We start from the raw sequence: 17,491 nt of genomic DNA on the forward strand, positions 1-17,491 counted from the left end.
CAAGGCCCCCGGAACCCTCATCACAATGACCTGGAAGATAGGAGCACCCACCTTTAGAGATGAGACACAAGCAGGAGAGGAGGGATTAAAGCTGCTAGTTAGGAAAAAAAAAAAAAAAGCAAAACTGCAGTACACACAGTGGAGGTTGGATTCAGAGGACATGGGGATCAGTGTGGGCTATGCTGGTTAAGGAGGGCTTCCAGGGAGAGGTGGGTCATGAATCCTTGCTCTCTATCTCAGACTCTTCCTCTGGACTCTCTTAGCTGGACTCCCTCCCTATTCCATCAGACCAGTGCCCAAAGTTGGAGAATAGCTAGAAACCAGGCTTCAGATGTCTTGGGTACCAGTTACAGATTCAGAATCAGTATGTTAGGGCTGGGGCCTGAGGGGCTGGGGAATGTTTTTGATATGCCTCCTGGGGTGACTCAGCTTCAGCACTGGAATGGTAGCTTCTGGGGTGGAGATCAGTTTTACTTAGCTTTTTATCCAGAGCACTCAGGATCGTGCCTGAGTAGCTGAGTTAATCATTTAATTGAATGGGAGAATAAATGAAGCAGTCTTAGACCTCATCTCACTTCCCTCTCTGTATGTATGACAGAGATTTGTGCATGCCCCTTATCATCTCCTACCCTGAGTTCCTTTAGGTCAGGGTCAATATCAGATTCTCCTGTGGTTCCCTCTCCCGATGCCAGTTCTGCCATCAGTTGGCACTTGGTATGTGCTCAATATTTGTTGCATGGATCCAAGGAGTTGGCTCTGCTTGTCTCCAGCATCACTGTTCTCCACCTTAAGCATTGCTTGCTCTTCTACTCAGGTCCTATCTGGCTTTAAAGCATCCTTAGTCATTAGAAGACGACAGTAATTAGACCAACCAAATTGGAATCAGGAGCTGGGAATTGGAATTTGGACTCTGACCTCAAATTTGGATGCTCCCCGCTTCTGAGCTACAGATTCCCCAGACATGAAATCAGAATACAGTCAACCTCTGGCTTTCACCTCCTTATTAACATAATGAATCACCATCCATATGGAAGTCTTCTGCGGACACAATTCATTGTCTCATTTACTGTTTCTGTTCTGCTTGCCTGCGGCACTGCAGAAGCCCTTTTAAATCAAAATGCCTTATTATCAGCCTCTCTCCACTACCCACTACCCTAGCCCAACCTAGGAGAGAGTTAAGAGCCTCTTCCCTTTTATCTACTGCCCCTAGGTCTTCATGGAGTGGGAGGTGGGCAATGTTGAGTAGGGAAGGTGTGGAGTAAGGATGGGGCCCCTTGCATATTAGGGTGGCTTCATTCTAAGATCTGCAAGAAGTTTCCGAAGCAAATGTTTAGAGCAAGGGACATAGACATCATTTAGAATTATATATGTCTCTATTCTTCCACATTAACCACATAGGCAACTGAGAATTCACTGCAATTTTTCCTCGAGAAGATGAGGATCAGGTCGGGAATTGGAAATATCTGAGGGCTAAATTCAACCTGGCTTCTAAAATGAACATGGTGAATATAGATCAATTACCGAACTTCTTTTAACCTCTGGCATCCTATCTGTGAATTGGAGGTGATAACCCTTCCCCAAATGAGCAAATACAGTTTAGTCATATTACAAAAGCCCCATAGCAACCACATGGAGGCTTAATATTTAAACAGAATTGCAGGACTCTGTGACTGAAGCAAAAAGGGCTTTTATTCCATCCCTCTTTTTTCTTTTTTCAGATTCTGAAAGGGAATTACATGTGTCCATCTTTTTCCAGGGCTGAATGATCCTTACCATGTCCATTGATTTACATAATTGCCCAAGTGCCTTAGATTCCCATATATTGCTTTTCTGTTATGTATTTTCTCATCTCTGATGGGAATTCAGCTTTCTGCTTTAAACTTCTGTACATGGGGATTCTTCAGGGAAAATATCATTTTAGGTGTTTGCATTAAAGAAGTCCAAGAAGGGAGAAAACCACTCAGTCCATTTTTCTCTGCAGAATCTGGCTGTCCATTAGCTGATGTGGCTGTGGTGTGAGGAGAGAGAGGAGACTTGGAGGGGCCTGGGGAAGACCTCTCATCCGTGAGAAAGCTCATAGGCTTTGGTGCCAGAAAGACCTGGTTCAAATCCTGGCTCTGCTGCACACCAATGATATGACCTTGGTTGAGAAAGGCAGTCTCATGCATGTGGTCTTTTAACCTCTGCTCAGCCCCATACAAATGGCCTTGAGCCAAAAACACTTGCTTACCAAGAGATAAAGAGCTCTCATAGCTTGTGTTGGGCTTATCGCCTTGTGTGGGAATATGTTTTTCCTGTTCCAGACTCAGTGTGTACTCTTTTGTTCTGCTTAAGCTTGTGCGTCATGTGGCAGGCACCTGGCCAACCCCGCTGTTTTATCTGTTCCAGGTGGGGAGGAAACAGGGTCCACCCCCTGCTGCACAAGAGGGAAGCATGCAGACCATCACCTTATGTCTGCTGTAGGAAGAGACCCCTGGCCATGCAGGACTGAACCTGCGATTGCAGCTGATCTGGCTCTGTCTCTTCTCTGTGTGAGTAAAGTGTTGTTCCATCTAGTGCCTGCATGAGTCGTGTCTTTCGTGGCGACACCTATAAACCATGGAGTGGGCTGGCATCCTGGTTCTGCTGCTCCTGTTGGCGGGCATTGTTGTGCTGTTTGCCATCCTCCACACATTGCGACTTCTCTACCCTGCCCGAGTCTCGGCATCTTCACATGTGCCATGAGGATGGTAATGCTTTACAGAACTGAAGGCTAACTGAAGCAGTGTACGTAAAGAGCCCAGCATGGCCCTGGAGTGCAGGGTAGTTATTATTATCCTCAGCATCACCAGTATTATTACCAATGCATGGTAGTTATTATTATCCTCAGCATCACCAGTATTATTACTAATGCCTAGGACTTGTCCACAAAAATCACTAGGAAAATTTCCTTCTGTGAACTAGACTCACGTCAAGATGCTGCCTGCTTCCATGAGGCTTGTAGTGACATCCATGTACAAGTTCAAAGACCCTCTGAGCCAATTTCCACTTCTCTGCATGTCTCTGGGAACCTAGGGGACCAGGATTACTATAAAAGCAGGTAAGGCCAGTATTAAAAACCAGGTTCACTCCAGTCCCCTTCACATCAATGCAACAAGACACAACTCTGTAAAACACCGTGCAACTCTGTCTCCGTTAACAAGTATCAACCCCTTCAAAGGATACCTACCCATGACTGTCTAAGTCTGCGGCACTTTAGATCTTGATATAAATCACGTGCGTTCTGATTTTATTTCATTGCAAAATGCCAAAGATCTTCCATGCTGAAGCTGTACTTTTCTCTTTACCCCTCTTTGTGGGGGACCAGGGTAAGTTTAGATTTTTGGCACCAGGCTTTCTGCCCTCAACTTCATGGAGCATGGCATTTCTGACAATGCTGGAGATGGCTGCATGTCATGTGTCACTAGCATGGGATAGCAGGGACGGGGAGTGGTGGAGACCGCTCCTTTCTGAGCACCAAGGTAGTTGGATTCCCCAGAGCAATAGCCAGCCCAGCCACCCTAGAAGTCCCCTGACCTAGTTGGAGGGCTAAGGAGTTACTGCACTTTGGGCCATCTCTAAGGTCTTGGGGAGCCCACCTCCTAGGTAGCTCTCTTGCATTCCAGAAATAACCCATAGGAGCAACTCTGGACAAAAGGGGAACACTCAGCTGTGGGCAGCTGAGGCGGAGCTCCTGAGTGCTCTCTCCACTCAGTGGGGCTTGCTCCATAAGGGGTCTTCCTCATGGTTGTACCTGTCACCTGTCCCCCAGCCCAGGCTCCTGGGTCACCACAAAAGCAGGTAGCTCTGAGTCACCAAGCCCAGGCTATGCCTTTCCTGCTACCCATATCTCCTGTTCATTCTGTCCCCAAGTCTCCCTCTTGCCTATGGACCTCCCAACTACAGCTGCCTTTTATTGGGCATTTGCTGTATACCTCCAGTGAAGTGCTTTACCTAAGTGAGTGCCAGCCTGGAACACTGTGAGGCCAACAGAAGCTCAGAAAGGTTAAGTAACTTACCTGGGATTATTCAGCCAGAACGTGGGGAGCCAACAACCTTCCTAGCTCTGCCTAGCTTTGCCACTAGCCAGGCCGTCACAGTGTCACGTGGAGCTGCCTCCCCTATCCTGTTGGCAGTGGTGGGCATCGTGGAGCTCCTAGCTGGCTCAGGGGACTGTAATCCTACAGCCCAGTGGGGAGGGTGGGGGGAGTTTGCTATAACTCCCTCTCCAGATTTTAAAATAGTTATTCAGTCTAAAAACAGACTAAGTGGTGCTGGTTGGAGGTGGGGGTGGGGAAGTATTGCAACCTAGATTATAAAGAGGATGGAAAGAGTGAAATGGAGAGGAAAAAGGACAAGAAACTCCAGCAAATGCCAGGGACTGCTGATGGAGAGAAATAACGTGGCTAATTACATCTCTGAAGACCATCCATTCCAAAACAAATTTTTAATGAAAAAATAATGCATTTTCCCTGCAACTTAAATCTGGGAGTGAAGGGAAAGAGCAGAGTCTCCCAGTGGGCACTAGAGTAGCTGTGCATGTGCAGGGGTGCCTCTGATCATCTCACCTTGATGAGTTGCTTCACCAGCATCCTCATCCTGAGGGTGACCACACAGCAGTCTTCCCAGGGAAGCTACAGGAGCAAGCCAAGGGAACCTCACACACCAAGCATCTGGGCTCCAGGACACCGGGTGCAGACCAAGGTCTGTAAATCCAATTCCCTCCCCCACCAAAGCTCACGATGTTTCTCTCCATCAGCTCCAGGAGGCCTTCTCTGGTTATTTTCCTCCGCCCACCTCTCCTTTCCATTCTCTCCATCCGGGAGTTCCAGATCTTAAATCTATGGGTATAAAGTTGAGGTCCTTCTGCGAAATAAAGGCTCACCTCTAACAAGCCAAACAGATCTGTTTGGTAAGTGTGATTTTTTTGGAGAAGAGGAGCTCCTCCACTCTCCCCTCTTTCTAGCATAATCTGTAGACCAGAATAGGGAGAGAGAATCATGAGTTTTAGAGTCAAACAGACATGGGTTCAGATTCTGGTCTTATAACTTACTTGTTATTTGACCCAACTTAAGTCATTTAATTTCTCAGACTCAATTTCCTTATCTGTAAAAGGGGGTGCTTCGTAAAATTATTGTGTGGTTTAAATAATGTCTGCAAAGTGCTTTGCACCGTATCTAGTATATTCACCCTTGCAGTAAACAGTGGTTGTTTGTGTTATCACTTGTTTCAGAGCACAACAAGGCTAACCTTGAACTCCTCAAGATGCTTGCTCCTGGGATTCTCCAGCTGCAATCAGCATCCCCCACCCTCACTTGCCTGCTGTTGCCACATGGGTCAGACAGCAAGGACCATGGAGTACTAAATTTGCTGCTGACCCTTGACCTTGGATGGAATATTTGGCCAAGATTCAGCTCTTCCTCCAATGTAGAAGAGGCAGAGAGGAAGGAGCCAGGAAGAAGTTCCTCCAGGCAAAGGGAAAGTGGCAAAGTTACTCAAGAGCTCACAGGTACCCAGCACGCATTGCCCATGGGCACACATATCACTCTGCAAGCTATACATGAAACTCCTGAAATTCAGGAGTACACAAACCTCCATAAAATGCAGGACCACATGCTTCAATATTCACTCTCCAACATATTCAGATCCACAGAAATACGAATAGCCCCACGTAATGTATGTACAAGCACATATATATCATGCTGCAACATGCCTACACCTACATGTTTCCCCCCAAACAGCATGAAATCAATCCGGGCACCTCACTTCTACGCAAAACTTGCACTCTGAAGTGTGAACATTTGTACACACATGCAAATACACCCACCCTGTAGGTCCAAATACCTGGGCAGGATGCCAAGAATGGCACCCCTGGGCCTTACCAGTCATGGCAGCAATTCACAGATGATTCACTTTCCTGGAGAGATCCCAAGCTGGGGGCCACTGAGGGGCCTGGGCAGTGGGCAAAGGGCTGACCCTGGGGACTTATTAGGGGTCAGGGTTCATGAGGGCAGAGCAGGAGACCCCAGGAGCCTGGAGTGATGGAAGGGACACACGAAGCTGGGGCTGGGGAAGGAAAAGGAGGAGGACACTGACACCCTCAGTCCTAGAGGCAGAGAAGAGGTTCAGATCTGGCCTGGTGTGCTCCAGTGTCGGGCAGAAGGAGGGAGACTGGAATTACTTCTTTCTCACTTCATTCCTCATTTTTTCCCTTTTCTGGAACTATTCCATCCTCTATACCCTGGGAGACTTTGAGTGGGCCCTGGATCTGGCCTGACAGTAGACCTGTCAGTATCCTGGAGACCAGATACAGGAAGCTTATTACTGAGCTCTCCAAAGCCTGATGCCTGGAAGCAGCATCAGCTCACTGGGTTGGCTTGGAGGAGCACGACTCCTGTGGCCTTTGCCCTTTGTCTTTGGGACCTCCTCTAGGGGCAGGGGGCCAGGTGGAGGATCTCACTTCCTCTGTGTCTGAAACTCTTTCATTCACCCAATGAAATGGGGAGGGGCTACACCTGCATGGGGTAAACCCCTGACCCTTACCCAAACTCACCAGCTTGCTATGGTCATAAAGACAACACCCAGAGGCAGGAGGTCCAGGACATTCCTCCCACGACCCCTTATTCCCACCTCGACTCCTCCCTATCCTGCCCCATGTCCTATTCTCTTCTTCTCCCAGCCTTTCAAAGGCAGAGTGACCCTGCAAGCCCTCTCCTCTGCTGTTGTCAGTCCTCGAACAAGCTGGAGGAAGCCCTGATGGGAATTGCTCCTGCCCCTCATGGGCAGAGCCTGCAGACTCCGGATGCTGCTCCACTAGCCAAGCAGCTCTTTCCACTAATAGATTGTGCAGAAAAACACTTGGCCAAGATAGGAAGGAGTCAGTGAGGTCAAGGTTATGGGGGCAATTCCTTTGTGAGAGGATCGGAGAAAGACAATTCTACAACCTGAAGGCACAATGAAGTCTGGCCCTAGCCACAGTCTGATCTTGACTACAGAGTTTTAAGTTGAGTCCTGAAAAACATTTGCAGCAACTCTGCTTCGTAGATGAGAAATTAAGCTCCAGAGAGGGGCAGTAACTTACTCAAGGTCACACAGCAAATCAAAGGCATACCGGTAACTAGAATCCAGTCTCCTGCCTCCTATCCCGGTTATCTTTAGATCGCAGCAGAAGGCAATGTTTTAAAAGTCAGACTGTGAGGAAAAGAGGAGTACCCAGGTTAGCTAAAGTTTGATGAAGGAGCCCTAGAAGGTCTTATTTCCTGGTACATAGGTATTCTTTTTTTTTTTTTTTTTTTTTTGAGACGGAGTCTCGCTCTGTACCCAGGCTGGAGTGCGGTGGCGTGCGGTGGCGCGATCTCGGCTCACTGCAAGCTCCGCCTCCCGGGTTCACGCCATTCTCCTGCCTCAGCCCCCCGAGTAGCTGGGACTACAGGTGCCCACCACCATGCCGGGCTAATTTTTTTGTATTTCTAGTAGAGACGGGGTTTCACTGCATTAACCAGGATGGTCTCAATCTCCTGACCTCGTGATCCACCCACCGTGGCCTCCCAAAATGCTGGGATTACAGGTGTGAGCCACCGCGCCTGGCCGGTATTTTGTTTTCCTCCGTTTTCCTTCCGAAGCTGGGCCAAATGAAGGCCAGAAAGTGGCAGATTCTGTTCATCCCTGGGATGGAGGGGTACAGGGAGGCAGGGAGACGGGGAGACGGGGCGGGGGTGGGGGAGGAGACAGGGCTGGGTTGGGCTTTGCCTCCTCTGTTCCGGTCTTCTCCGAGAGAGTAGCAACCTCAGTGGCTGCAGGAGCACGTGATGCCACTGTGCAAAGAGGCTGAGATAAGAAGAAGGATTGATCTTTTTTCTGCTTCAAAGAGAACAGAAACCCTCTCTGTCATGGTAGTTGATCAAAGTCACTGCAGAGGATATTTAATATGCCCTACCCTGCTTCCACTCTGGGTCCCTGGAGGTAGGAGTCCCACTTCTTGTCATGCTAAGACCTTCCTCCAAGCCTTACTGCAAACTATTGAGACACCTTCCCACCTACCTTCCAGCTAGGGTCCCACTGCAGCTACCGGAAGCCAGGAGTTCAAATTCCCTTCTAGCCTTTTTTCCAGGCGGCTTAGCCCGAGGCCAGGGCCCAGTCAGTGGGAACTGATATCATCCCCATCATACAGATGAGAAACTGAGGCATAGAGAGGTTAAGTAACTTCTCTAGAGCCATAAGCTAATTATCTCTTGGGAAACCCCCATTCTTGCAGGGTTATATGGCCTTTGTCTGAAAGCCCCTGTCTGATGGTAAAGATGGGCTCCTCCCTCTTACAACCCCAAAAGACTATGGAAATAACCTCTGTGAAAAAGGAGGGATGGGCTCTGTTTCAAAAATGTCTTAATTTAAAAAATCTTGAAAAATCCAAATCTTTAATTTCACTTTACCTCCCTGGTGGGGCAGAATAGATTTGTCTTGCACCTTCTCCTGCCCCTTCACAAACTATACCCAACTCCATCTGTTTGCAAATAGTGCTTTGTCTTATATGTGAAAACCCTTAAACACTCATCCATTGAATAAATGCAAATTTCAAAGTCCTTAGCCAGGCATTCAAGGCTCTGGAAAACCTTGAGAGGCCATGTGGCCTACTGATTAAGAGCATGGGCAAACTTCCCTGGCCAGCATCCCAGCTCCTCAACCTCACCATTCTTTAACCCATGAATTTTTTATGTGTTGCTTAATTTCCAGTATTTGAGAGATTGTCCAGATATCTCTCTTTTATTCATTTCGTTTGACTTCATTACAGTCAGAGAACATACTTTGTATGATTTCTATTCTATTAAGTTTGTTAAGGTTTGTTTTATGACCTAGAATATGGTCTATATTGGGGCAACTTGAAAAGAATGTGCATTCTGCTGTTGGTGGTGAAGTGTTCTACAAATATAAATTAGATCAAGTTCATTGGTAGTGTTGTTCAGGTCTTCTATGTCCTCACTGATTTTCTGTGTACTTTTCCATCAGTCAGTGAAAGATGAGTTTTGTTAAAGTCTCCAAGTATAACTGGGTTTGTTTATTTCTCCTTTTACTTCTCTCAGTTTTTTGCTTCATGTATTTTGAAGCTCTATTGTTGGATACATATACATTGAGGATTGTGACAACTTCTAGATGAATTAACCCTTTTTTCATTGTGTAATATTCCTCTTAATCTCTGATAAATTTCCTTCTTCAGAAGTCTACTTTGCTTTAAATAAATATAGCCATTCCAACTTTCTAAAAAAAGTTGCATGGTATTTTTAAAAATCATTTAATTTTAACCTATCTATATCATATTTAATGTGAGTTTCTTATATATAGCATAGAGATGATCTTATTTTTTAAAAATCTAATCTGACAGTCTCTGTCTTTTAATTGGTGTGTTTAAACCATTTACACTTAATACATTCGTTGATATGGTTGGATTTAGGTCTACCATTTTATTGTTTGGTTTTTGTTTGTCCCATCTATGTTTTATTTCTTTGTTTCCCCTTTTCTGTCTTCTTTTGGATTATTTGAATATTGTTTTAGTATTCCATTTTTCTTTCTCTGTTGCCTTTTTTACTATATCTTTTTGTATTTTTAAGTGTATTTTTAAAGTATCTTTTGTACTTTTTAAAAATTTCTAGGGATTATAATACAAATACCTAATTCTTCATGGTCTATCTAGAGTTAATATTTTACTGCTTCAAGTGAAATATAGAAACCTTGCAGCCATATAGGTCCTTTTCCCTCCTCCATGCTGTACTCGTTATATACATCTATAAACATTAAAAACCTCATTATACCGTGTTATAACTTTTGCTTTCAGCTGTCATACATATTTTAAAGTACTTAAGGAGAAAATAATTTATTATGTTTACCTAGCTTTATAATTTTGTCATCTTCTTTTACTCCTAAAGTTCCAAGTTTTGAGTGGGAGTATGACCTTCTCCAAGAGAGTAGCAGCAGCAGTGGGCTACAGGAGCAACTCAGAATGAATAAGAGAAAGACATCTGGAAAAATCTCCCAAATACTGGAATTATTTCTCTTTCTCCTGAAGAATTTTCTGTAGCATTTCTTTTGCAGCTGGCATGTCAGCAATAAATTTTCTTAGTTTTTCTTCATATAAAAATATATTTACTTTGCCTTTAAAAAAGGTTTTGGTTTTTTTTTTTTCATTTGTTTGTTTGTTTTCTTTTGTTTTTTAAGTGGGTATGGAATTCTGGGTTGACAGCTCTTTTCTTTCAGCATTTTAGAGAATTTTTTCCATTGTCTTCTGGTTGTGATGGTTTCTGATGACAAATCTGAAGTCAATTTAATTGTTCTTCCTCTATATGTATTGTATTGCTTTCCTCTGGCTGCTTTTAATTTTTTTCTTTATCCTTGGTCTTCAGCTGTTTAAGATGTCTTTGGGTGAGGTTTTCTTTGAATTTATTGTTTTGGGGGTTTCTGAATATACTGAGATCGCTGAATCAATACACTTATGTCTTTTTACCAATTTGGGATGTTTTCAGCCATGATTTCTTCAAGTTTTTTTCTTCACCAAGCAAGCCTTTTCTTCTCTTTCTATGGAAACCTAATGACAAGAATATTCGACATTTTGATATTATCTCACAAGTCCATGAAACTCTATTTTTTCTTTTCAATCTTTTTTTCTCTATTGTTCAGATTAGATAATTTCTATAGATTTATTTTCAAGTTTATTGATTCTTTTTTCTGTCATCTTTGTTTTGCAGTTGAGACCATGGGGTGATTTTTAAAATTTCAGTTATTGTATTTTCTAGCAAGAAAATGTCCATTTTATTCTTTTTAAAATGATTTTCAGGTTCTTTTTTGACAGCTTCTATCCTTCCATTCATTTCAAGATCATTTTTTCTTACTTGTGAACTATGGTGATAATATCTGCTTTAAAGTTTTTGTGTGATAATTCCATCATCTGGATTATTTCAGGGCCAGCATCAGTGAATTATCTTTTCTTTGAAAATAATTGAGATTTTCCTGGTTCTTTGTGTATGGAGTAATTTGGGGCATTTTGAATATTACGTGATCAATCCTATCTGGTTCAGACCACAAGTCCTGACCTGCTTTCTGCTTTGGATCAGTTCTACACATGCCCTGCTCAAGGATGAGTCCAGGACTTCACCCACAGATTTAAGGAAGTCTTTTCTTTAGCACTCCATGATTTCCCTTGCACTCTCTGGCGCCCAGAGGCCCTTTTCCTGGTCTTTGTGCTGCAAGGCTGGAGTTTTTCCCTCCCCAAATTGTTGCATATTTCCCCTGCCTGGGGTCCACCTCCTGGGTGAAGCAAAAAGATGAAAGAAAGAAAAACCAACAGAGTTTTCCCCACACCTCCATAGGGGCTCCCTTTCCCAATTCTGGCCAGAGAGAAGGATTTTCCTCATGGTTTTAGATCTTGCACTACCAACATTACAGGAGTATAGTTTCATGATTGGGGCTTTCCTTGAGACATACCCAGGAGAGTAAAAGCGAGAACAATTGGGGCCATTCTCTGACCTGCAGTGTCCCTGTTCCCAGTCCTCTGGCTAGAAGGAAAAGTTTCTCTTGGAGCTTTTTTTGCTTGTCAACTGTGTAGTGGTATTTTGGCCCTCTAGCATCCAAGCCAGGAGATATTGGAGGGAAAATACCAGAAAACTCACAGTCATATTGATCATTCTTTGAGCATTTATTTCCCACAAATCTGCCTGCTCTTATTTATTTTTTTCAGAGTTCTTAAACAGTGTTGTATGCATTCATTCCAGGGATAGTTTTTGTAAGCAGTGGAAGAGAGAGGATGAAGTTTGCCTACTCTGTCTTAGCTGTAATCAGAAGCCTGTAGACATGTAATTTTAAGTTGAAAGGTATGGGAGAATGTAACAAATTTTGCAAACAGTATTGCAATATTTAAGATAATGTAAAAAGTCATTCTATTTATAAATTTAATTAACTTATTTATTTATTTATTTTTATTTTTATTTATTTATTTTTTGAGACGGAGTCTCACTCTGTTGCCCAGGTGGGAGTGCAGTGGCATGATCTCAGCTCACTGCAGCCTCTGCCTCCCGGGTTCAAGTGATTCTCCTGCCTCAGCCTCCCGAGTAGCTGGGATTACAGGCACATGCCACCATGCCTGGCTAATTTTTGTATTTTTAGTAGAGATGTGGTTTCCTCATGTTGGCCATGTTGTTCTCGAACTCCTGACCTCAAGTGATCCGCCCACCTTGGCCTCCCAAAATGCTGGGATTACAGGCATGAGCCACCACACCCAGGCAGTATTTTTATAAATTTAATTTATTATATTTACAGTGGATTTTCAAGTACATGATAAGAAGATTTTGCTTGTTCTATTAGATATTTAAGTTACGTAGGAAAATCAAATATATTAAATGTTTAAATGTAGCTGAAATTGTTTAAGCAAATTTAATTAAGTTGTAAATGGCACTGATTGTTTAAAGGAGTAGCTTTTTCAATCTGAGTTAATCAAACTTTAATTGAAGAAAAAGTGAAGGTCTTGTTCTTATTTTATTGCATTTATACATAGAACAATAAGACGGGTAAGTGGAGCTTAATCCTTCCTTCTAAAAAGCTATGTTTTTATATGCGTATCCTTAATCAATTGCATATTAAATTTTAAAAGGTAGCTATAAATAGTATTTCTGTGTGCACAAGCCCCCACACACTCACCAAAAAAGCCTCATCTACAGGGCGCTTCCTTCCAGCCCTCTCAAGCAACTCTCACTGTCAGAGAGATGATTTTCTCTCCATCTGAAATCCATGGGTAGTGCAGACTGTAGAAAACACAAGCTTTTGGAGACAGACTGAAGAGGAACTTTACTCCTCTGTGCCTCAGTTTCCTTATGTATAACATGCAATAAAAAAGACCTGTCTCGAAGATTTGTTTTGAAGATTAAGTGAGGGAGTTTGCATGCAGTGTACGTATATGTAAAGGGCTTAACAGAGAAAGCTGTAGAAGTAGGCACCAGTTAGGCCGGGTGCAGTGGCTCAAGCCTGTAATCCCAGCACTTTGGGAGGCCAAGGCGGGTGGATCACGAGATCAGGAGTTCGAGACCGGCCTGGCCAACATGGTGAAACCCCGCCTCTACTAAAAATACAAAGATTAGCCGGGCGTCGTAGTGGGCGCCTGTAATCCCAGCTACTTCAGAGGCTGAGGCAGAAGAATCGCTTGACCTGGGAGGCGGAGGTTGCAGTGAGCTGAGATCGTGCCACTGCACTCCAGTCTGGGTGACAAGAGCAAGACTTCATCTAAAAAAAAAAAAAAAGTAGGCACCAGTAAGAGAAGAAGTTATTATGACGCAGGTCGATAACTTGAGCCCAAGAGTTTGAGACCAGGCTGGGGAACACGGCGAAACCCTGTCTCTACAAAAAATAAAAAAATTAGCCAGGTGTGGAGGCACATGCCTGTAGTCTCAGCTACTGTGGAGGCTGAGATGAGAAGGATTGTTTGAGCCTGAGAGGTCAAGAATGCAGTGAGCCATGATTGAGTCACTGCACCCCAGCCTGGGTGACAGAGCGAGACCCTGTCTCAAAAAAAAAAAAAAAAAATTATTGCTGTTGCTTGTGGTGCTATTCTCTGAGCCAATTCCCGGAGGTGCCAGGCCCTAGTCCTCACCCTGGAGGAGGTTGTGAGAAAGCCAAGGTGAAGCAAGGGCCCACAGTGGGACCCTCACTGCTATCCTGCCTACATGACTCCTTCCTCCCTGGCCCAGCCATTCTTGACAATGCAGACAGTTCTCTGGTGTGGGCAGGTGGTGGCTGAAAGATGCAGAACTCAGGCCTCAGAGAGACTGGTGTTGAGACCCCAGCTCTGCCACTTCTTCATGGGTGGTTTAGAGAAGTTGCCCAGGCTCTCCAAGCCTCTGTAGCTTGAAGATACCTCATTGTGGGGCTGGATTTGAGTACTGAATGAGGCACTGTGCAAAGTCTCCAGCACCATGCCTAGCACACGGTGGGCTTGTACACACAGTGGTCATCTTGCATCTCCACAGTTTTATTCCAAAATGGATCCCTTGTCCCCATTTTACCTAGTTAACTTGTCTGCACTGACCTAGGTTATTCAGGTAGCGAGGCTACACTGACTCAACTGAAGAGCAGGAGGCCCAGCTTCTAGTCCTGGGCCTTGAACTGAAGTCAAGCTCCTTCTCTTTCCTGGGACTCAGTTTCCTCCTCCCTAGGTTGATGTGACAATTCCCATTCTGCCCCTCCAAGCCTCACGTGGCTCAGACAATGTGTGGATGTGGAGGGCTTAGTTCTGAGGGGAAGTAAGTAGTCACTGACAGACCCAGGAGATGTGTGGAGAGTAACTGACGGACCCAGGAGATGACAGCAAGTAACTGACAAACCCATAAGATGTGTGGACAGAGCCAGATTCTCTGGTGTCCTCTTTCCTGACAGGAAGTTGGATGCCTTGTCCGGATAATTGGCCTCCATTCTGGCAGAAGCAGACAGCAGCTCAAGGGCTTGTGTTCTTAACCACCCATTCATCAATCTGGCATTTCTTCTTTCAGAGCAAAAGCTGCTATGACAGAAGCAGAAGGGGACACCTGGGCCATTAGTACCATCCCCATGTCTGCCTCAACGTCCTCCGGCCCCCAGCTACTGCTGGCTTCCAGACTGTGGACTTCTATGCATGGGGTCTGCTCCTTAGAACCGGGATAAGCAGGCAAGAACATGCCTTTGGAACAAGGTTCTCCTGCCTCTAGAGCTGTGTGACCTTAATGTGCCAAGCCCATGCTCACCACACAGCGATCGCGTCCTTTATGGCCCAGCTCAAGCCTCTCCCTTCCTCCAGCCCACGCCACCCTCTCCCTTCTCTGAGCGTCTACACTCCACACACCAGCTTCTGCTCACACTCTGTCCCACTCCAGCCTCTCACTCTTCTCTGGGTGATTCTGTACCCAGGGAGAGAGCTGGAGGGAAGGTCCCTCTCTATGTCCCTGACAGCCCTGCCCCAGGATGGGCTCAGAACAGGTGCTGAACCTGTGCAGGGACCGCTGGGGCTGCTGGCTGGGAAACATGAGGCGGGGAGCAGAGGCCAGGTCCTGGCTGTGTTTCCCAAAGCCTGGGCTGCAAAGAGGTTAGCAAAGAGGGGACAGTGAGGCCTCAAGCACACTGGGGACCACCTTTCTGGACTCAATAATGAAAACATCTGTGTAAAGTGCTTGATGGTTTCAGAAGGTCTTTGCCATCCTGCAGCCACTTGACAGTGGGAGTTATGACCTTTTACCTGCAGAAGAAATATCCAGGGTCCAAAAGAAGAATTGGAACTTCCAAGGTCACAAAGATATCAAGGGAAAACACCCAGACTAGAACCCAAGGCTCCAGACTTTCAGCCTTAGTCTTTGCCTCTAGCATTCACAGGGGTGTGGTGCGAGGAGATGGCGTGAGAACAGAGCAGTGAGTGAGCAGCTCCTCTGCATCCACAAACAGCCTCTCCCTGCTTCCTTCAAGCTTATCTGCTGGAAGGAGGGCCGGACGAGGGAGGAGGCAGAGCCCGAGAGGCTACATCATGTCAGCCCCTCACTGTCTGTGATGGGTGCAATCTGGAAGCCCCGGTGGCCTAGCCCTCTACCCTAGGGCTGCAATAGAGCCCTACCCTAGGGCCACAGAGACCCCATGAACTTCTGCCCCAGACTTCTTCCTGGTATGCCAGGGAGATGCATGAGGTGAGCATCTCTGGAGCTTTCCCACCTCCTTGAGTGAGGCTGGAGTGAGCAGCGGTAATACTGGCTGGAGGAGAAGCTCTAGTTCAGATCTAGCCTCCCTTCCTGCACTGTATCCCAGGAAACTTTGTTCCCTAGGTGTGAACCTGGCTGGATTCTGGCTTCTGAGATCTTTCATCCTGGTTTTCAGTGAGCTGGAATGGAAAAGTCTTCCTCTGTGTGATTAAATCTGCACTGGCCCATTTTCCCTTTCTCTCTCTTCTTCTTACTCGATTCTAGGGGATGCCAAGGGAGGAAGGCACAGCCAGTCAGCATTCCTTCCTAGGGGCCCAGCAGAAGCTTCCAGGAGAGAGCCTTGGATGGTGTGTGTGTGTGTGTGTGTGTGTGTGTGTGTCCCGAAGACTGGCCAGGCCTCTCCGATCAGACAGGCAGGGACCCAGCCTTGACCAGTAGAGCTTTCAGAAGAGATGTCTCCCAACACCAAGGCCTCCTTATCCCACTGGCAGGTTCAGAAAGTAGAAGATGCTGGCAGTCAAAAGAACCCAGGCCAGCTCATTAGCCACCACTATCCAAAGGACTGGCCAGGCTGCTGGGAGGTGGGAAGCTTTGTCACACAACCCAGGCCAGTGAGGAACCAGGCCAGAGCTGGCAGCCGGAGGACCAGATCCCTGAGCACACTCCATAGATGCTCAGCCCTGACAGGGTCTGGGGAAATTAGTCAACTTGGCCCCTCATTATACAGATGGGAAACTGAGGCTCAGAGAGAGGCAAGCCCCTGGCAAATGTTGCAGGGCACTGAAAACAGGTCTTTGAATTTCAGTGTGGGCTTTTTACATAGCACCATGTCTCATTGTTCTGAAATCAGTAGATGGAAAGCTTGTTCATCTTTATTCATTGCCTTCTCCAAGGATACTTTTGGGTACCTGGGCTAGTGCTGAAGCTTGGGGGGACCCAGGATTACGTGAGAGCCACTCGCTTAGTGGGGCCTCCCTCCCTACTTAGTGGTCAGGAGCCATGGCATGGATTGATAACTATGAAAGGGGATGTGCTGCAATAAAGCTAGCGGCAGAGCACAGGGGGATACAGGAAGACAGGAGACAGAAGGGGAGATTTTGCTCACTTATACCTTACTTCATTCCCAAAAGATTGATGGTGGCAGAGAGGCTGTGAACCTACAAAGTTTTCGGGGTATGAGCTGGTCTTAAAGGGTGAATAGGATTCAGAGGACAAGATGAGGATGGGTCTTCCAGGAGGAAGGAACAGGTTGTGCAAAGACACAGGACATGTGTGAGGTCTCATAGAGCCCAAGGTGGCTGAGGCAGAGGGGGCAGTGGCAATGCTGAAGGAGTGATGGTCCTGTTCAGATGGCCAACCCATCGTGGGCACCATTGTGGATGAGCCTGACCTTCAAGAGGCTGGTCGCCTCGGCCTCAGTCACTGTTGTTGTATAACAAAGTCCCCAAAATTCAGTGGCTTAACATAGTAGGTATTTAACTTATTATCCTGTGGGGCAGAAATTTAGTCTGGGTTCTGCTGGGTGATTCTTCAGTTGCAGATGGGGTCACTCCCTCTGGAGGTCAGCTGGCTATTGGCTGACCTAAGCTAGCCACAAGCAGAGACACAAGAAGGCAGGCTCCAATGTGAAAGCCCATTTCAAACTTCATTTTGCAGCATGTCTGCTAGTATCCCATTGGCCAAAGCAGGTCACATGGCTGGGTCAAATCAAGAGGTGAGGTAGTGACGTAACCACTGTCCATAGTGGGAGAGTAATACAAAGGCACGCCGCAGAGGGCAAAGAC

At 46.0% G+C, this 17,491-nt stretch overlaps 1 long non-coding RNA gene across 3 annotated transcripts; it reads left to right on the plus strand.

The window, feature by feature from the left end:
* The first annotated feature begins 28 nt into the window (after positions 1-28).
* Positions 29-14,668, plus strand: LOC105463771 (uncharacterized). 3 transcript variants are annotated; one of them, XR_011626376.1, is made up of 7 exons: positions 29-209; positions 1,399-1,502; positions 2,389-2,531; positions 2,944-3,079; positions 5,252-5,527; positions 11,775-11,873; positions 14,538-14,668. It is a non-coding gene; the product is annotated as an uncharacterized lncRNA (long non-coding RNA). The 3 variants fall into 3 exon arrangements; XR_976515.2 differs by lacking the exons at positions 11,775-11,873; positions 14,538-14,668 and adding an exon at positions 9,936-9,997 and having other exon boundaries at positions 31-209; XR_011626377.1 differs by lacking the exon at positions 2,944-3,079 and having other exon boundaries at positions 35-209.
* Positions 14,669-17,491: the final 2,823 nt, after the last annotated feature.

This window comes from Macaca nemestrina, chromosome 7 (genome assembly GCF_043159975.1).
Source record: "Macaca nemestrina isolate mMacNem1 chromosome 7, mMacNem.hap1, whole genome shotgun sequence".
NCBI lineage: Eukaryota > Metazoa > Chordata > Mammalia > Primates > Cercopithecidae > Macaca > Macaca nemestrina.